Genomic DNA, 16,530 nt, shown 5'->3' on the forward strand with positions numbered 1-16,530 from the left:
AGCCTGGGAAGTGGATCTGCCAGCACGTACCCTTTACAGACCTACACAGTAATTAAAATACAGGGTCTAGGGATGACGAAGGGGCCCAAAGAAGAAGGTCCAGACCAGAGGAGAACACCTCTGCGCTGAAGGGACCCGTTCCACCTGTGCCAGACACCCCCTCGAGCAGCACAGCAGGGATAGGGCGAGATGCCCCCAGGTCTAAGGAAATGCCAACCACCGATTTGCACAACCATCTAACTTGGAGAGGCCGGTCTGGTTGTAGGCTTAAATCATAGGTTTAAACTAACATTAGTGTGTGTGCCTTTAACATAGTAGAATAGACCAAACTGTTCTAACTTACTAACACGTAGAGAGAAAGGAATGTTCGGCTGACAGGGGAAGGAACATCATGGGACTGATAACAACTAAGGAGACAATAAATAAGACCAAGGATGCCAGCCTTCAAGATAGCAGAGTGGCGTCCAACATGGAGTGAGACTAGAACAGAACAGAAGCAAGGACGTACCAACTGCTAACTCAGCACTAGGACCTTGCGAGTGTGCTCAAGCACTGAGGTCATTCAGTAAGCACAGTGAGGAAGACTATCGGCGACCACCAGAGACCCCCACTCAGCAAGAAAGCGCATGTGTAATTAGAATGTAAATATTATAATCAGTTCCTGGAAATGCTATGAATATGCATGAGTATGCTAAATATATAGCTGCTGCCGGCAAGTAACGGGTGCGCTCACCTTTGCGAAACATTTTGCGTGTGCGACCAGCGCTGCAATAAAGAATGCCTGCTTTCTAAAACTCCAGATTGAGTCTTAGAGAGTTTTTCCGACCGACTTTTACGGTAACATGGTCACATCGCTATTCCCGAGGGCACGGAAACTTCACCAGCAGGAGCTCCGAGCCGCCAACCGCCGCCCCCTGACAGCGGAGCCTCTGCCCCGGGGCTGCGGCTCGGGGAGGCGACATATCGCGGATCGGTGACACCCTCCCGCGGGACCCCACCACTCGCCCCCAGCCTCCCACCCCTGCCACCACTCCCCGGGCGGCCGCCGCTTTATATCTCGCAGGTGCCGCCAGCGCGGTCCTTGAGCAGCGGGCCCGGCGCCACGGGGAGGGCGAGGAGCAGCGTTCGTGGGCTCGCTGAAGAAGTGATACTGTGCGGTGAGGAGCGAAAGGAGGAGGTGGCGGCGAGCTGGCCCGCCGGAGAGGCAGCGCGGAGAGGAGGGAGGCGGCGGCGGTCGGTGCCCGGCCCGGGGAAGGGTCCGCCGGGAGCCGCAGCCGCCTACAGTTCCGCACATGGGCTGCGGCGCGACGCCCCGGGACCTACCTACCTACCTACCTACCTACCTGCCGACCGGCCAACCAACTACCAAACCGCCACCCGCCCCGGCGTCCTAAGGGCCTGCCCGGGCTTTTACCTCGGTAATGAGGGGAAAAACAGTTCTTGTCCCTTACCCCAGGCCACCCCTTGAAGATGGCGACGATGGAGACCGTATCACGTGACTGGCGGGCTCGGGTCAGGTGACCGGCGGATGGCCGCCGCCGCGCCACCGCGCCACCGCCTCCGCGCCGTTGCCACGGAGACGACTGCGGGCCGTGTCATGGCCGCGCCCTGCCAACACGCGCTTCAGAAATGGTAGAGTCCCCCAAAAGATAATCTTGTTCAGCAGTTTTCGAATGGTAAACACCTGTAGTTAAAAAAAACCCACAACAACACAACACCCCCGCATTTTGGGTCTAAAATGGCAAATCAATGCAAATGTTTCTGAATGTGAAGTGCAGAGAGCTGGCAAGAAGGTTTAGCAATTTAAGTTACCAGGAATAAGCAACCTGGTCGAGTGGAAGGTGTCCCTGCCAGTAGCAGGGAGTTGGAACTAGGCAAGCTTTAAGGACCCTTCCAACCCAAAACAGTCTGTGATTCTATGAATATGGAGGTGAAAGTGTGCGCTGCATGTTAGGGGCACCTGTAGAAGCTACACACCAGAAATGTTATGTGCTATGAATTTATGAGATATTTCATATAAATTGAAAAATCAGAGCAATAATGAGCTCTGGAATTTGCTCATGGCTAGGTGACAGCAAATAAAATCCAATGTTCATTTCCAGAAAGAGGCTTGAAGTGTACTGATGTGGAGGTGTATACAGTTGGGTTTGTTGGTGACTTGGTAAAGTTGTAGCAACTTTTTCAAGTTCATTTATTCATACATCAGATAGTTTTGCTAATTACAGAGTCACAGAATTATTAGGGTTAGAAGGGACCTCTGGAGATCATCTAGTCCAACCCCACCTAGAGCAGGTTACGATTGTGTATTGTTTCATAGAGGATAGGAGATGTGTTTGAAATATTGGCAAATCAGGTATTATTCAAGAGATGGATTTAGCCATCCTTTCAATAGGCATTGTTTCATCTCTGATTTTACTTTGTTACTTTGATTCCTTGAGTTATGAGGCTCTGTTTAACTGTGTTTAGTCTTAAAACCCTTCAAACCTTATCCTACAGTCTGTGACTTGGTAAGATAACTTTGGTAAGATTTCTTAAAAAAGAAATTGCTGTGGGGAAGATGCAAAGATACAGCCCATCATCTGAACATCTACTAAAATATGTTTCATTTTCTAAAAAATAAAAAATAAAAAATTTGAAGCTGCATAGTATTTACAAAGTCAAATGTAGTAGTAGTAATAATAATAATAGCAGTTGGTTTCAGCTTTTTCTGCCATATTAAATGGAGCCTTTTCGTAGTTTCAAGTTTCCACTTCTCTATTTGTCATCATTTAATTAACCAGTTATCTGAATTGAATCACTCTTATAGATACAGAACTCTCACCCTCCTTTTCCTAATCAAACTATGCTAGGGTCTGATATGTCTGGATTAAAAATACTGGGTTGATAGTGAGTAATGGTCTCCATATGCTCTGTTACTCTTCTCTGATGTAATTAAATCTGGACTAAGTTAAAGATTTCATTCTCTGTTTAAGTATGATTGTACAACAGAGATTTAGATTTTGCACTTTTACATTAATTTGAAAAGCTTCTTAATTCACAAAGTTCATATGTTTAATTTTCATTGCTTTCGATTTGAAGGAGGCATGAAACCAAATGAAATATGGATAAGGCAGCTATCCCTGAGTGGTAGAGATGAGACACTTGTTTTGAGCATAATATGTTCAGAATGTTAATGTTTTTTTGCTGTGTTTTTGACTTTCAGCCTGGGAACACAGCACTGCACCAGCTACTAAGAAGGAGGAAAAATGACTGCTGTAGCTGAACCCATAAAGTGACAGGAGGATCCCAAGCGTTAACTATGCTGGAAGCTGAAATCAGCCTGACTGGGAGGAAGTGGCAAAAGCACCCCATTATGACTGGTCCAGGGGCTCCATGCATCCTTGGCATAGACTATCTCAGGAGAGGGTACTTCAAAGACCCAAAAGGGTATAGATGGGCTTTTGGTATCGCTGCCTTGGAGACAGAGGAAATTAAGCAGATGTCCACCTTACCCGGTCTCTCAGAGGATCCTTCTGTTGTGGGGTTGCTGAAGGTCGAAGAACAACAAGTGCCAATTGCGACCACAACAGTGCACTGGCAGCAATATCGCACCAACCGAGACTCCTTGATTCCCATCCAAAAGCTGATCCGTAGACTGGAGAGCCAAGGAGTGATCAGCAGGACCCTCTCACCCTTTAATAGCCCCATATGGCCAGTGCAAAAGTCTAACCGTGAGTGGAGATTAACAGTAGACTATCGTGGCCTGAACGAAGTCACACCACCATTGAGTGCTGCCATACCAGACATGCTAGAACTTCAATATGAACTGGAGTCAAAGGCAGCCAAGTGGGATGCCACAAGTGATATTGCCAATGCATTTTTCTCAATTCCTTTGGCAGCAGAGTGCAGGCCACAGTTTTCTTTTACTTGGAGGGGCGTCCAGTACACTTGGAACCGACTGCCCCAGGGGTGGAAACACAGCCCTACCATCTGCCATGGATTGATCCAGACTGCACTGGAACAGGGGCAAGCTCCAGAACACCTGCAATACATTGATGACATCATCGTGTGGGGTGATACAGCAGAAGAAGTTTTTGAGAAAGGGAGGAAGATAATCCAAATCCTTCTGAAGGCCGGTTTTGCCATAAAACGGAGCAAGGTCAAGGGACCTGCACAGGAGATTCAATTTTTGGGAATAAAATGGCAAGATGGACATCGCCAGGTCCCCACAGACGTGATCAACAAGATAACAGCAATGTCTCCACCACCTAATAAGAAAGAAACACAAGCTTTCTTAGGTGTTGTGGGGTTCTGGAGAATGCCCATCCCAAATTACAGTCTGATTCTAAGCCCTCTCTACCATGTGACCCGGAAGAAGAATGATTTCAAATGGGGCCCTGAGCAACAACAAGCCTTTGAACAAATTAAACGAGAAATAGTTCATGCAGTAGCCCTTGGACCAGTCCGGGCCGGGCCAGAGGTGAAAAATGTGCTCTATACCGCAGCTGGGGAGAATGGTCCTACCTGGAGCCTCTGGCAGAAAGCTCCAGGGGAGACTCGAGGTCGACCCCTTGGCTTTTGGAGTCGGGGATATAAAGGATCCGAGGCCAGCTATACTCCCACTGAAAAAGAGATACTGGCAGCCTATGAAGGGGTTCGAGCTGCCTCAGAAGTGATTGGCACTGAAGCACAGCTCCTCCTGGCACCCCGGTTGCCTGTGCTGGGCTGGATGTTCAAAGGCAGGGTCTCCTCTACACATCATGCAACCGATGCTACATGGAGTAAGTGGGCCGCACTAATTACACAACGAGCTCGAATAGTAAATGCCAGTCGTCCAGGAATTCTAGAAGTCATCATGGACTGGCCAGAGGGCAAAGATTTTGGGATGTCGCCAGAAGAGGAGGTGACGCGTGCTGAAGAGGCCCCACCATATAATGAACTGTCAGAGAGTGAAAAGCAATATGCCTTGTTTACTGATGGGTCCTGCCATATTGTGGGAAAGCATCAGAGATGGAAGGCAGCTGTGTGGAGTCCCCTGTGACAAGGTGCAGAAACTGCTGAAGGAGAGGGTGAATCAGGTCAGTTCGCAGAGGTGAAAGCCATCCAGCTGGCCTTGGACATTGCTGAACAAGAACAATGGCCAGTACTTTCTCTCTGTACTGACTCATGGATGGTGGCAAATGCCCTGTGGGGGTGGTTGCAGCAATGGAAGCAGAGCAACTGGCAACACAGAAGTAAACCCACCTGGGCTGCTGCATTGTGGCAAGATATTGCTGCCTGGGTGCAGAACCTGGTGGTGAAGGTATGCCACGTAGATGCTCATGTACCCAAGAGTTGGGCCGCTGAGGAACACCAGAACAACCAACAGGTGGATCAAGCTGCAAAGGTTGATGTGGCTCAGATGGATTTACATTGGCAATATAAGGGTGAATTATTTTTAGCCTGGTGGGCCCATGACACCTCAGGCCATCAAGGCAGAGATGCAACATATAGATGGGCTTGTGATCAAGGGGTGGACTTAACAATGGACACTATTGCCCAGGTTATCCATGAATGTGAAACGTGCTGCAATTAAGCAAGCCAAACAGTTAAAGCCTCTCTGGTATGGAGGACGATGGCTGAAGTACAAATACAGGGGGGCCTGGCAGACCGACTATATCACACTCCTACTGACCCGCCAAGGCAAGTGCCATGTGCTTACCATGGTGGAAGCAACCACCGGATGGCTGGAAACATACGCTGTGCCCCACGCCACTGCCCGGAACACTATCCTGGGCCTTGAGAAACAAGTCTTGTGGGGACACAGCACCCCAGAGAGAATTGAGTTAGACAATGGGACTCAGTTCTACAACAACCTTACAGACACTTGGGCCAAAGAGCATGGCATTGAGTGGGTATATCACATCCCTTACCATGCACCAGCCTCTGGGAAAATGGAACGGTACAACGGGCTGTTAAAAACTGCACTGAGAGCAATGGGTGGTGGGACTTTCAAACACTGGGATACACATTTATCAAAAGCCGCCTGGTTGGTCAACACTAGGGGATCAGCCAACAGGGCTGGCAACTTTATAGAGATTGGTCTATAGACTAAGGAATGATATCTCTCTCTTTCTTTGTGTGTGTATGGTTGTGTATATATATGTCTGTATGTGTATATATATTAGACAAAACGCGATGGTACATTTTAAAAAAATGGGGTCTGTGCATGACGTGAATGGTATGGAATAAGGGGTGGATACTGTCCTGCGTTCATCTGTAGCAGTCATTTTTCTCCTTCCTAGTAGCTGGTGCAGTTCTATGTTTTCAACTTCAGTCTGAGAACAATGCGGATAACACACCAATGTTTTTAGTTGTTGCTAAGTAATGTTTACTCTGACCAAGGACTTTTCAGTCTCATGCTCTGCCAGTGAGGAGGGGCACGGGAAGCCGGGAGGAAGCAGAGACAGGACACCTGACCCAAACTAGCCAAAGGGGTATTCCATACCACAGCACGTCATGCCCAGTATATAAACCTGGGGGAGTTACCCCGAAGGGTGTGATTGCTGCTCGGGTTGAACTGGGTGTCTGTCGGTGGGTGGTGAGCAATTGTATTCTCTCCCTTTGTTATTTCCCTTATCATTATTGTTATTGGCGGTAGCAGTAGTAGTTTTGTATTATACCTTAGTTACTGGACTGTTCTTATCTCAGCCCATCGGAGTTACATTCTTTCGATTCTGCTCCCCATCCCTCCGGGAGCAGGGGGAGGAAGAAGGCAGGGAGTGAGCGAGCGGCTGCATGGTTCTGAGTTACCGGCTGAGCTTAGACCAGGACAGGCTTTGAGGTGTTAAAACTGAGCAGAATTTATCTTACTTAGATCGTTTATTTTGCTTTACACAGCCTTTTCCACTACAGAATTAGCTAAGTTCTGTGTTAAGTGATATTTCAGCTGCAACAATGATATCTAGGGTCTGATTTATCTTAATTTATTTTAGAAATCTGTCTCCTATTTTTTTGAGAAGATAGTTACTAACATGCTTGCTTAATCCAAATTATTAGTATTTGCTAAAATGCTCCAAATCTCAAGTGTCATATATTCAGAGAATAGGCATGACATTTTAAAATTTTTAGGTGTTTTTTTTTGTTTTATCTTGATCTGTCTTTATTATTTTAGTACTGCTAACACTTCAAATATTGAATCTCTTACTCCCTTCGACCTTGTATTTTTTCATGACGTTATCAAGTGGTGAAATATTTTTCACTCAGTAATTGATGCATGCTTTTCTATGAATTAAAGGGAAATCTCTTTGACTCTGCTTTCTTATATGACATTCCTAAAATCACATCTACTTTGTTTTGTATAGGAAATAAGACAAAAAATCCCTATATTCAGTCCCCTGCTTCCCCCAGCTTTATGGGTGTGTAGATATAGGCTTGACTCCAGATTTAAACCCTGCAATTCAGAGCCACCTCTAAGCTATACATAAATCCAATTTTATGTGTGCAAGTATGTGTATACATAAAATACCTAATTGCAATGTAGAGATGATTTAACAGCGTCTGTCCCATTATTTGCAAAGTTACTTTCTTTTCCTTGAATCTCAGTTATTTGACCATAAGTCACTTATTCGGAATTGCTTTTTACAGAAAAAAAATTTCCTGTATTTCTTTCTCATTGGCTTCTTCCCTTATGTTTACAACTTTTTCTCAGGAATAAAAAAAATATTTTTTTGCAAAATTCCCCTTATGCCATTCTGTGGTATATGTGGTACTATCTTTAACATACTGTCTTCTTATTGGTATTGAGAAGAAGAGACCTGAATAAGAACCCTTGAGTGTAAGAAATAGGGAAAGGCTCATCTTTTTCCTTAGATAGATCCTTAAAATTTTCAAGTCATGTTTGTGGTTTTGGGAGAGTGTTACTGACTTGAGCAAGATTAAACCTTAAATGTTAGGTGCTGTAAAATGTAAAACTTAGAGCTATATTTTCATAGAACCTGCCAGTCAGCTGTCAGGAGGCACTCAATTTAAGAGAATGTGAGAAATCACTTGACATGAGATTGCTGATGATATACTGAGGGCAAGCCAACTTCCTTCATAGCTTTTCTGGTAGGTATGTAAGAGAAAGAAACTACAACCAGGTGAGCTGAAAATAGTGAGACATTAAGGAAAGCTTGGCTCAAATCCAGGTACTGAAATGTTCTCTACAATAAATAAAGGTGGCGTTCTGATACAACTATACCAACAGGAACTTAGATAACATGTAGACATTCTACTGGCACAGCAATTCTTTTCACAACTGCTTGTTTCATCTGTGAAGTAAGTGAAAGCTTATTTCTGTCTGTGATACTGGAAAACCATAATTATAATGGCATTCTATGTTAAATCTTACACAAAAATGTCATTAAAAAATCACATCCCTAACTCCTATTAGTATGTTAGTAGATGATTTTTATGGACTTGGTCCAAGTATCACAACGGGCATATTTGCTTCTCAATGGAAGGTCTGCAGTGAGTATAAAGCAGCAGAGGATAAATCTGAGCTGTAGCTGAGTGTGAATAGGACCGGAGGAAGGAAGAAACAGGAAAGAAAGATTTACAACATTCTCAAAAAATAAGTAATGATTCTTTTAATGTTTATTTTTGCCTATATCAATATAACTGCCATTTTATGATTCTGTATCGCAAAGGAGTGGGTTTGCAGCGGTGACTGAAGGTCGTAGGATGCATTATGACTTGAAGTGCTTCAAACACCAGTTTTCTCCTGCCTTTGAAAAAGTACATTTAAAAAATAGCTGAACCATGCCATACTTATTCATATATTGAGGCAAAATATGGAATCAAGAGCATTGGATCCTTTGAAATCCAGGCACTGCAGGAAAAATTGTTAGGGGATGAGCTAGAATTTGTCGATTCTTTGGACTGGATTCTGCAGTGATCTAGGGCAGTGAAAGCCTCTGAGTGTCAATGGAATCTAGCTTTCTGGTTAGCCTGTCCCTTTACCAGTTTACTGTTCTCTACAGTTGTGGGAATGATACATCTCTCTGGTAGGTGACAACTGGATCTTACTGCCATATTTTTCTTCTTTTTTTGGAAATGATAGATTAGTAGTTGTTATTCTTAAGAGATGTTTCACTGTTGTTTTCAAAAGACTCAGGGCTTCTCCTAGCCCTTGGAATATGCACTTTTCTTTGTCTTTATTAATATAAAGACAGTGTGATCTGTGTACATGTACTAAGGACTGATATGTTTTAAATTAGTGAGAATCATAAGGAGAGTTTGGATTGTTTTTTACTGCTGAATTGGCCATGGGGAAACACTACTTAGAATAGGGACAAAAATTATTTAACTACACAGGAAATATCAGGGCAGTTCCTAGAGGCTTGCCACATATTTTAATGTCCATTATTATTTTCCCTTTTTATTACTTTGCATATATACTGCTATTTTTGCAAGTTCTTACTCCAAGCAGTGCTTTCTTAGGTATGTAATCCAATTAAGGGAGTATAGAATGTGATTTATTACTGGCAGTTGTAGCAAGGGGAGTCATATGCACAAAAGACTCCTACAATGACAGCAAACTACCACTCTTTTTCTTGTTACAGTTGGTGAAAATACAGAAGTGTCCTTTGCATTCTTAAGAGAAATTAGCTATACGAGAAGTGTTGCATTATAGCAGGTCCATTCTGATCCCAGTTGTTATATTTGCCATTCATATATGTCCCCAGTGACTGTCCTTGGTGTGTGTTTTACACATACAAGAGAATTCATTTGTGAATGATAAGCTGCAGTAAACCTGGAATCCGACCCTGCATTACATAAATCAATATTTCACATGTAAAAGGAGATCTGCTAAAAAGAATTTGACTCTCTGAAGTTCTAATATAGCTAATATTCCTGTAATTGATTTAATTGCTTATTTATTTTTTTTTACACTTGCAGTTAAAAGGAATTACTTTTTTCTCCTTGTTAAATCAGTCGTAGACTAAAATGCACTAATTTCTGGTGCGAGAAAGAATTTCTCTCTTATGTACTACAGTATCTGATAAAGGGTATTTTATTATTTCATGCAGTTATTTGTATAGCAAAGATGATATTGCAGACTGTTCAGTTAGCAATACTACTGTTCGGTTAAATCACATTAACTTGGACATTAAAACAATCATTCTAAAACATGATTTATAATGATTCGAACATGTTTGTAAAAAATAGATGACCATTGTACATTTACAGTTGACACAGAGGTCCCTAATGCCAAGAAAGCACTTGACCTTGATGGGTAGTTGGAATTCCATTTAAATCAATTGCCAATACAAGTCAAATGAAGTTCTTATGGCTGTCTAGTGTGCACTTTGCTGTTCTTTTGACATAATTGTTCTACTCCATGTCATTCTTCAATCTTTTAACAGCTGAAGGGGACCTGCGTTCTGCGGCTTTATGAGAAAGCATCACTAAGTTGTATGTGTCTGTGTTTTGAAAGCTTCCATTCTTTCACTGACTTTATTTCCAAGCTAACTAAGCAAACCCCATCCTTTCCTACATAGAGTACTTGGTCTCTTGCTGGCAAAGCCAAATTTTTCCCTGCTACAGGGAATAGGGAATGCATTTTCTGCACCTACAATTTTACTGGTCATTCATTTAATTTGATAGAAAAGAAACTGATCTTTTAACTGAAAACTGGAGATCTTTGTTAGTTTAGCTTTATTAAAAGCTTTCACTATGTTAAACACGATATATTCTAAACATAATTTACGTTAAAAATGATGCCATTTTGTGGGGTGGAAGAGAAAGGGACACAGCAATTCAGAAAAATAACTTGGAAATTTATCCTGTGTTTGTGTATGTCTGGATACTTATTTCTTCAAAGGATTTTGCTAAAACTGGAGATGAATATATGAAAAGTGATATGAATTTGTTAAACTCTTTACTCAAATGAGAAAATCCTTGGATATACAGAACTTTCTAAAAATATCTGGGGTTCGTGTGATTAACATAATATTTTCACTCTTCTAAATGAATTTAAGTGTCTCCTTTTTGACAAGTGGGAATATTATGTCTCTGAACTGCAGAGACATAGATTTGATGGATGGACCACTCAGTGGATAAAGAATTGGCTGGATGGCCGCACACAAAGAGGTGTGGTCAACGGCTCAATGTCCAATTGGAGACTAGTAACGAGTGGTGTCCCTCAGGGGTCGGTGTTGGGACCGATCTTGTTCAACATCTTTGTTGGCGACATGGACAGTGGGATTGAGTGCGCCCTCAGGAAGTTTGCCAATGACACTAAGTTATGCAGATGTGCATTCTCCAGAACCCTGTGGAGATTAATGGCACGGACTCAGTGCATCTTCATGCAGCGAATCACTTTATTGCCTATTGCTCTAACTTTTATACCATTCTAGCAAAGCTATCTTTAGCCTATTGCTCTAACTCTTATGCCAAACTATTTTATCACATCATGTTTAGTTCCTGGTTTACAGTTTTGTTTTTTTCAACATTCTTTGTCGTTTCACAAACAGTCCCAAAATAACCAGTTCCTTATCTTTCTGTTCTCCTACTCCTGTCCAGCTGGGTTGCTCTGCTTAATCACACAGTTTACTTTGCTGCTTCTTTAACTCTTTCTTCTCCAGCCAAGCAGTTACTTCTCTCTGGCAATAATGAAATAGTTTCCATCCTCTCCCACATCTCCCCCTTCTTTATTTATCTGCGAAAGGGCAAGGTTCGCATATAACTCTGTTACCATAACCTGATTCATACTTTGTTCGATTGATCATTGAACACAAGAAAAAAGACAAGGAAGACATAAGGCAATCATTAATACAGCAATTAGAGCTATTAAAATAAACCCTGCGATATTTTTGGCCCATAGTCCAAAATTCCCGAGCCATGAAAACAGACCAAAAGCGTCCCACCCCTGCTTCCCTGTAAATGTCTGTAACTCAGCAGGAGGAGGAAACAAGTCTGGCTCCTTCTCCAGATCTACAAAACCAGGATCAAAGGGGTCCGTAGGGTTGTTAGGATCATCAGGGTTATCAGGGTCATCACATATTAGGAAAAAACCAGGTGGTAACCATAAAGGTTGATTAGTGGATCGTGATATGTTAGTGGACGTATAGTTACACCAGGCACTGGCGTTACGGAATATAGGTAAAGTAGCATTCAACCATTGTACAATTCTGCTGTTATTGCCTCCAGAATAGTTAAAGTAGAGACAATAGTCCATTTTTACTGATCTCTTTTAGTCAACAACTCCTTCTACCACCTTTCTAAGCTTCAACTTAAACCTACGTGCACACTTATCCTATGTCTTTTCCCAGTCACTTTCCCAAACCTGCCAAAGGTGCGGGACTAGGTGAGTCCTTCCACACACTAACCCCACAATTTGAGGGCCATGTGTCGTTACCGTATCCTTCCTGCACCGCTGACACAATGCCTCCCTCAACTTGGAATCACAGAACCATTTTTGCCCACATTCTACACATTCACATTTAGTCCATACAGTATGTCCATTCGTATTACAAACGATACAAGGAATTCTTCTCTCTATGCGACTTTCCAAAGGTGCTTCCTCAACCTTTGTGTGCTCCCAGTCTAACGCAAGTGGGCCACTGGTCCGGTCGCAGTATACCCCAGAGCGAGACTGTGATCCGCTGGCTGGTTCTCCGAAGATGGATCCTTCCTTTTCTAAGTCATTTAACGGTAGGGAGTTGTTTGAATTTGTCATGGACTGGGTGAACCCAGGAAGGCAAGGTGGAGACGCAGGAATCGTCAGGCCTAGCGAGGGAGCTGAGGGGGACCTTAGTGGCGCCTGTTGCTGAGGCAGAGCGCTTTGTGTTCCTTCCTCAGCTGCTGGATGATCATTGGCCAGGGACAAAGCCTCTGCCGCGGCTGCATGAGCGGCACGGTCTGCTTTAAGTTGTTTCAATGAGTCAGTTACCAATCGCCACGTAGTCGATAATCTCGTGGCAGCATTGTTGCCTTTAGTAGCAGCGTCCCACAGTACTTCCCCAGCTCGCGACCATGTTTCTACATGAAAAGCAGTTTGTGCATCCGCTGCTACGCCTTTGTTTTTAAGCCAGGCGAGTAACAAGCGGAGCGTGTTCTCGTCATAAGCGATACCTCTTCTCTCCAGAATCTTTTGGAAAATGCAGACAATAGATTTTTCTTCCAATGACATACTTGCCCCCATCGTTATGCCCCAGCCTCTCATCTTCTGTAACGGTGATTGTTTAACCCGGGTTGCAGCTCTCTGGTCCCGCTGCTCCTGTCTCTCGACTGGCTGGGGTCTCCACCGGTCGCTCTAATTGCTGCATTTGGGTCCCCGTTCAGGTGCCATTTGTGGAGATTAACGGCACGGACTCAGTGCATCTTCATGCAGCAAATCACTTTATTACCTATTGCTCTAACTTTTATACCATTCTAGCAAAAGATATTTTTAGCCTATTGCTCTAACTCTTATGCCAAACTATTTTATCACATCATGTTTAGTTCCTGGTTTACAGTTTTGTTTTTTCCAACATTCTTTGTCGTTTCACAAACAGTCCCAAATTAACCAGTTCCTTATCTTTCTGTTCTCCTACTCCTGTCCAGCTGGGTTGCTCTGCTTAATCACACAGTGTACTTTGCTTCTTCTTTAACTCCTTCTTCTCCAGCCAAGCAGTTACTTCTCTCTGGCAATAATGAAATAGTTTCCATCCTCTCCCACAGAACCCCACAACACCTAAGAAAGCTTGTGTTTCTTTCTTATTAGTTGGTGGAGATGTTGCTGTTATCTTATTGATCACATCTGTGGGGATCTGGCGACATCCATCTTGCCATTTTATTCCCAAAAATTCTTCTAGCCTGGAGCAGACTGGACTGCACCCATAGGCATGATCCTGAGCCAAGTCCCTGTCTGCTGTGGCACCAGCATGGAGCCAGTGCTGGGTCAGTGGAGAGGGGAGCCTCAGGCTCATGGTCCTGACTCTGCAAGGAGAGCTGAAGAGCACAGGAGCCAATTTCCACCTGTAACCATTCCCCCCAACAATCCCTCTTCTGCCCACACTTTCCATGTGGACTAGACCACTCTGCTGTCCTCACACTCGGCCACATTGCTCAGTTTATTCCAGCTCCTCTGAAATAAGTATAAAAATCAAATGTGCAAATACTGCATCTCGGGACCAAGACGGAAAAGGAAGGGATGTGCTCCTGAGAGCAGGAGGAGCAGTGGTGCTAGATCAGCACGGGAGGAGCTTGGAAATGAAGTGAGCAGGGGCCAAGCAGAGGGTGAGGGTTCCCAGCGGGCTCCCACCTGTGCCAGCAGGCTCCATCATCAGTGTTGGTGGTGCTGCCTCACTCCAGGTCATTGATGCCAATGAGTGGGCATATGATGATGGCACGCTCCATGTAAGTTTCCGCCACATGGGTCATGTACGTTCAACTTCATCTGGATCTACAGATGCATTCTCAGCATCCGGCCTATGATAGATCATCTCTAGAATGGCTGATTCCCTCAGGGACTGGATGCCTTTCTCTATCGTGGCCCATTTGGCTGAGTGACTCATAATATCGTCCTTGTAGGGAAACCTCTCCTTCACAGCTGCCAAGAGCTGCCTCCAAAGGCTGAGGGCTCTCTTCTCTCTTGCAATCACTTTGTCAATTCCCTCTTCCCTAGCAAGTGATCCAAGCTGCTTGGCTTCCCTCCCTTCTAGTTCGTGACCGTCGGCCCCATTGTCCCAGCATCGGAGCAACCAGGTGACAATGTGCTCCCCTGGAAGATGAATGAAATCGTTTTGCATATTCCGCAGCTCGGTCGAGGTCCAGGGTTGAGAAGTCACCTCTTCTTCCTCTTCCTCTGATTCACATATTAATAACTCTTGTTCAGATGCTGTCCCCTCTAGTAAGTGCATTGGGTCTTCATCTTTCTTCACTCCATGGGTTGCTCTTTGTGCCTCTCATTTGCTTTTCCCCTTGCTTACAGGGGCAACCGGTATTGGCACAGATTGGTCATTTGGTTTAGCTCCAGTGTTTGTCACTGTGGTTGGAGTGGCTGCAGTGTCTCTTGTCGGGGTTGGAGTGGTTGCAGTGTCTGTTGTTGGGGTTGGTGTAGCTGTTGTGCTTGGGGGTTGAGTAGCTGCGTTGTCTGTTGCTTTGCCATCAGATCCAGAGACATCTTTTTCCCTTTGAAGGTGCTGGATAGTGTTGAGCAGGACTCTCTAGGCATAGGCCAAGCCCCAGCATGTTGCCATGATTTGTCCCTCTCTGGTATAACCAGGACGACAGCACACCTCGTTTAAGTGTTTTACTAGTTTTTCCGGATTTTGCACTTGTTCAGGGGTGAAGTTCCAAAGTAGTAGTAGTTTGCTATTATACTTTAGTTATTGGAATATTCTTATCTCACCCTGTGGGGTTTACATTCTTTTGATTCTCTTCCCCATCCTGCCTGGAGGGTGGAGGGGAGAGTGAGTGGCTGCGTGGTGCTGAGTTACTGGGTGGGCTTAAACCATGACATATGGAAGAGTGATCAGTAGGTAAACTCTGAACATTATTATTTCATTAATTGGGCCTGCTGTCATCACAAGACTGGCATAAAAATTGAGATTTTATAAGGCTGAAAATATTTGTTCTTTGTTATCTTTGTGAGTTCAGGTTTTTTTTAGAGTGCACTACAGTGTTTGGATTTCTTTTATAGTTAAGAAGCTTAGGAATTTATTTTTTTTTCCCCTTTGGCCTTCTGTAATAATTTTTTGTAAAGAACTGAACATTCAGCGAAATATCACAACTTTTATGATTGGCAACATAAAAACCTGCAATGTTTTCTGAATGGATTTGGTCATCTATTATACTTAAATTGTGGCATGTCATGATGGACACGTTTTAGCAGTTAAGCTTCTTCCCACCATCTGCAGTATTCAGAGTATGTGTATTTGTAAATGAATGAGCTAGCAAGAATCTTGAATTTTTGGCTAGCAACACCTGATTAAAACATGCTGTGTATTCATATGAAGCAACACAAGAAAATTAAGGGGAATTTGCAGCACTTAAAATAGACTTAGTATTTATGCAGTAGGATTCAGGTAAATGTAAAAGTATGCAAATTCCCTTCTTGGTTACTGTTTTTGAAAACAATGGCATTGTGTATATTGCAAATAAGTCTGTAAGCTTTTTCCTATTGCATACTTAGTCCGTAAGAATATTTCATGCTTTGAAGAAATTAGTTAACAATTTCAGAGGTTATAGAAGCATGGTAGCTTCCCCCACCATCTTTATAGAAATATGCAGAGCAGGAAAATCCCAGACTCTGGAAAAGTTGCTGGAAGAATCACCTGCCTGAGTTAGATTTAAAATTCAGAGATTCTTGACTCTTTTGATAAGTCACGTCATTCATTTTGCACAAGTTTTTTAGACTCACTTCTGTAGGACCTGTGATAATGCAAAGACAACAGTGAAGCTCTAGAAGTAAAATACACCTTCATTAAGTTTAATCTATTTCTAGTTTAAAAAGATCTCATTCTCTGTGAACTTTTTTTTATACTCTTCTCCCCAAGTGTAAATGGGGAGAGTCACAGAAGGACAGAAATATTGAAGTCTCCA

General features: G+C 43.5%; 1 protein-coding gene across 2 annotated transcripts in view; it reads right to left on the reverse strand.

The window, feature by feature from the left end:
* LOC115619090 (zinc finger protein 507-like) overlaps positions 1-12,435 on the reverse strand; it is a 32,094-nt gene extending 19,659 nt beyond the window's left edge. Inside the window, exons 1-3 of one of the 2 annotated variants that reach the window (XM_030511120.1) lie at positions 12,430-12,435; positions 6,793-6,795; positions 4,908-4,918 (exon numbers count right to left, since the gene is read on the reverse strand). The gene's annotated coding sequence lies outside the window, so the exon portion shown is untranslated. Of the gene's footprint in view, positions 1-1,414; positions 1,501-4,907; positions 4,919-6,792; positions 6,796-12,429 lie in introns of those variants that run through there. The other variant, XM_030511119.1, reaches the window with a different exon arrangement.
* Between the last annotated feature and the right edge of the window lie 4,095 nt (positions 12,436-16,530).

This window comes from Strigops habroptila, chromosome W (assembly GCF_004027225.2).
Source record: "Strigops habroptila isolate Jane chromosome W, bStrHab1.2.pri, whole genome shotgun sequence".
Lineage (NCBI taxonomy): Eukaryota > Metazoa > Chordata > Aves > Psittaciformes > Psittacidae > Strigops > Strigops habroptila.